Genomic DNA, 3,955 nt, shown 5'->3' on the forward strand with positions numbered 1-3,955 from the left:
ACATACCCAATTTTGACCTCATGCTTGACCAAAGGGGCATTGGGGTCGCACCCTATGATAGCACAGAACTCCTCAAAAAGAGGGCACATCTCCTCCATCATGGCCCCGAACCGGAAAACATGGGCCTCAGGGTCCCAAAGTCTGATACAGGCCCATAAAAAGTTCTAGTCGATTACTACCCCCCTAAGGGTAATGATAGGAGAGAGACCGTACCTCCCCAAGTTGATCTTTTCGACTTTGGAGAGACTCCTAGTCCAGCTGTGCATACTATGATTAAAAGAAGGATTCATTCTTTGAAAAAAGAGAAGAAGAGAGAAGAGAAAGAATGAGTGAAAAACCAAAAAGAAGAACAAGTTTTTATAGAGAAAATGCGCCGAATGAGGCCGGCAGCAGCCGCCGAACCACGGCGGCAGCAGCCGCCAAATCGCCACCGAATGACGGCGGCAGCAGCCGCCAAATTTTCGCCGAATGATGGCGGCAGCGGCCCCCACACAAAAAAAAATAAAAAAAATAAATAATAATAAAAGAAAATATAAAAAAAAATGATAAAAAAAAAAGATAATAAAAATTGGCAAAGAAAAGTGCATTCATTTGCTCTGCATCAATCAAAGCTGGGGGCATCCTAAGAAGCACCATCAAAGGGGAAGTTTTGAAGGGTAATCATGAAAAGGATCTAGCAAAGGGTACGCAAGACTTCAAACAGTACCAAGGACAAAGCTACAGGAAATCAAGTTGTCAAAAAACGGGTCAACTGCAAGCTCTCCGTTAAATTCAAGCCCATCAAGGGTAGATGACAAATCATCTCAGCCATAAGGACAAAGACCAAGCGGCTGCTCACATTTTGAAAAAGCAAGTTAAAAGAAGCAGTCATTTCCACAAATTGGATGACAACAAACACCTTGAAAATCAAGCGCCAAGCATGGCACAAGTACAAGTGTCCTTATAAACAAGGATCATTTCTCAAAACAAGGAAAAGGAAGAGTCTCCTCAAAATTCCTTATGGAGAGGAGAACCATTGAGAAAATAAGTTTCAAATTTAGAGGGAGATAAAGTTCAAGAAAAGGGAATCAAATTAACCTCAAGGATTCAAACATGGCGAAGCCACAAACTCAAAGCATAAAAGCTTCTTCAACACTCAAGCCACTCAAGTTACCACCACAATGTGGGTATTCAAAACTCCTTGTGATGAATACAAGTCATATTTCAGTCAACCAGTGGTAAAACCACTACAACAACAAAGTCAGATTCGCCTAGGGTCATCACTATCATACGAGCTCGAGTCAATAAGTTGATTCAACATCATCAAAATCGGGAATGAATCCCGTAAAGACATCAAGTCGGGAAGGAATCCCGCAAAGACATCAAGCCGGGAAGAAATCCCGCGAAGAAATCAAGTCAGAAACGAATTCTGCATCAACATCAAGTCGGGAATGAATCCCGTAAAGACATCAAGTCGGGAAGGAATCCCGCAAAGACATCAAGCCGGGAAGAAATCCCGCGAAGAAATCAAGTCAGAAATGAATTCTGCATCAACATCAAGTCGGGAATGAATCCCGTAAAGACATCAAGTCGGGAAGGAATCCCGCAAAGACATCAAGCCGGGAAGGAATCCCGCGAAGAAATCAAGTCAGAGATGAATTCTGCATCAACATCAAGTCGGGAAGAAATCCTGCAAAGACATCCAGTCGGGAAGGAATCCCGCAAAGACATCAAGCCGGGAAGAAATCCCGTGAAGAAATCAAGTCGGGAAGGAATCCCGAAGAAATCAAATCGGAAATGAATTCCACAATCAGCATTAAGTCGGAATTGAATTTTGCCCCAACAGCAAGTCAGAAATAAATTCCGCACCAAGACGGAAAGGAATTCCGCACTAACATCAAGCCGGAGATGAATTCCGCACCAGCCGAGCACGAAGTTCGCATCCCCGAAGGAACTACGAAAGACCTGATTCTCCCCATCCCCCGAAGAGTTCTTGGAGATACGTAGGCAGCCACAAAGGCGCGGTCACAAACATAAGTTTGCATCATAAATAACCTTTTCTCTTTGCCAACATAAATCTATGCATTTGATCATTTCATTGAAAAAAAAAAAAAAAAAAAAAAGAAAAAAAACACCAACGGCGGGGTTTCCTCCTCTGCCCATCCTCAAAATTTGCTCCTTCAGACAGCCACTGGCTCTCATAAATCATTTTTATGATAGCCAGTGGGGGGCAACTGTGAATACTCAAATTTTGAGGCTCAAAAAGCCAGTTTTCCCGAATTTGACTTTGCTACAGTAAATTTGACATTGCTACAGTAAGTTTGATTTTTGCTAAAAGCGTGTTTTCCCGGACTGCAAACAGTCCGACCGGACCAAAGGCCATTTTGGAAGATCACCAAAAGTATGCCAATATGGTACTTAAAACATCCGGAATGTCGCGAGGATCGCGAAACAGGTCCCGGAATTTTTTTCGGAGATCTGAAACTCCCGAAAACTACTCTGGAGTGAAAGGCTCGAAGGGCTGCCGCCGAGCACGGCGACACCGGCCGCCGTCCAGGTCGGCACCTGCCGCCGGCGGTGCGGCGGCACCTGTCGCCGGAAAGGGCGGCAGCTGCCGCCGGCGGTGCGGCGGCACCTGCCGCCGGCCAGGGCGGCACCTGCCGCCCTAGGCCCGTTTTGGCCTATAAATAGCCCTCTACCCCCTCCATTTTTGAGACCCCTGTCTGTGTTGACGGACGATCTTCCTCCCTCCCACGCTCTTTGCGATTTCTTTACCGCTTTTTGCATTTAATTTAATTTTTATTGCATTTTTATTATGATATTTGGCCACTAAAATTAAACAAATTAAAATTAATTAATATTTCCCAAACGAGGAGCTTAATCTGGAGTTAAGAAGCGGTCGCCGATTAAATCAGGTACGTAAACGAAACTCTGCCTATTTAATTTTAGCACTTCATGCATGCTTCTCTTCTACTCCTAATAATTCTACAACTGCATAAATGCATTCATATCATGTCTAAACAAATAAACCGTTTCAATTAAAAAAAAAAAACAAAATTTGGCTAAAGGGCCTAGTTAATTAATAACTACGGTTCAACTGCCTTATTTCAAATAAATCCGGCTTAAGTCCAATTAATCAATAATTGTGACTAAAAGTCTTAATCAATCACGTTTTAACAACAAATTGTTTAAGTGTGATTAAACCCGAATGCCCGATTAATCAATAATCGTGGCATTAAAGCTTAAATCCGACAAAATTGGTTAAAGAACCTAGTTAATTAATAACTACGGTTCAACTGCCTTATTTTGAACGGTCTCGCCTAAAAGTCCAATTAATCAATAATTGTGACCAACAGCCTCATTCAGTTTCGCCTAAAAGTTCAATTAATCAATAATTGTGACCAACGGCCTTATTCAATCACATTTTGGCAACGAATTGCCTACGGTTTAATCGATTTTTGGCAAACAAATTGCCTATAAATGAGATTAACCATTTTCAGCGACAAATCGCCTAAAATCAATTTTTTTGGTAAAATACCTTAAAATCAATCAATTTCGGCTCAAAGCCTTAAAATCCACCATTTTTGGCAAAATGCCTTAAAATCAACCATTTTTGGCAAAATGCCTTAAAATCAATCACTTTGGCGACAATCGCCCGAATCACATCAATTTTTGGCAACAAATTGCCCAAATCAACCATTTTGGCTAAAAGCCATAAAATCAATCACTTTGGCGACAATCGCCCGAATCACACCAATTTTCGGCAATAAATTGCCCAATCAATCATTTTGGCAATAATAAGCCCAAACATCAATTTTGGCGACAAATCGCCCGACAATCATTTTTGGCACAAATGCCTTAAAACCGACACTTTTGGCAACGAACGCCTAATCGAATCGATCAATCCTTTGGCATAATGCCTAAACAAAATGCACGAAGCATACACACACTCATGCATAAAGCATACCCATTCAAA

The sequence above is a fragment of the Jatropha curcas genome, chromosome 1 (genome assembly GCF_041381405.1).
Source record: "Jatropha curcas cultivar XTBG-Jc1 chromosome 1, XTBG_Jcur_1.0, whole genome shotgun sequence".
Taxonomy (NCBI): domain Eukaryota; kingdom Viridiplantae; phylum Streptophyta; class Magnoliopsida; order Malpighiales; family Euphorbiaceae; genus Jatropha; species Jatropha curcas.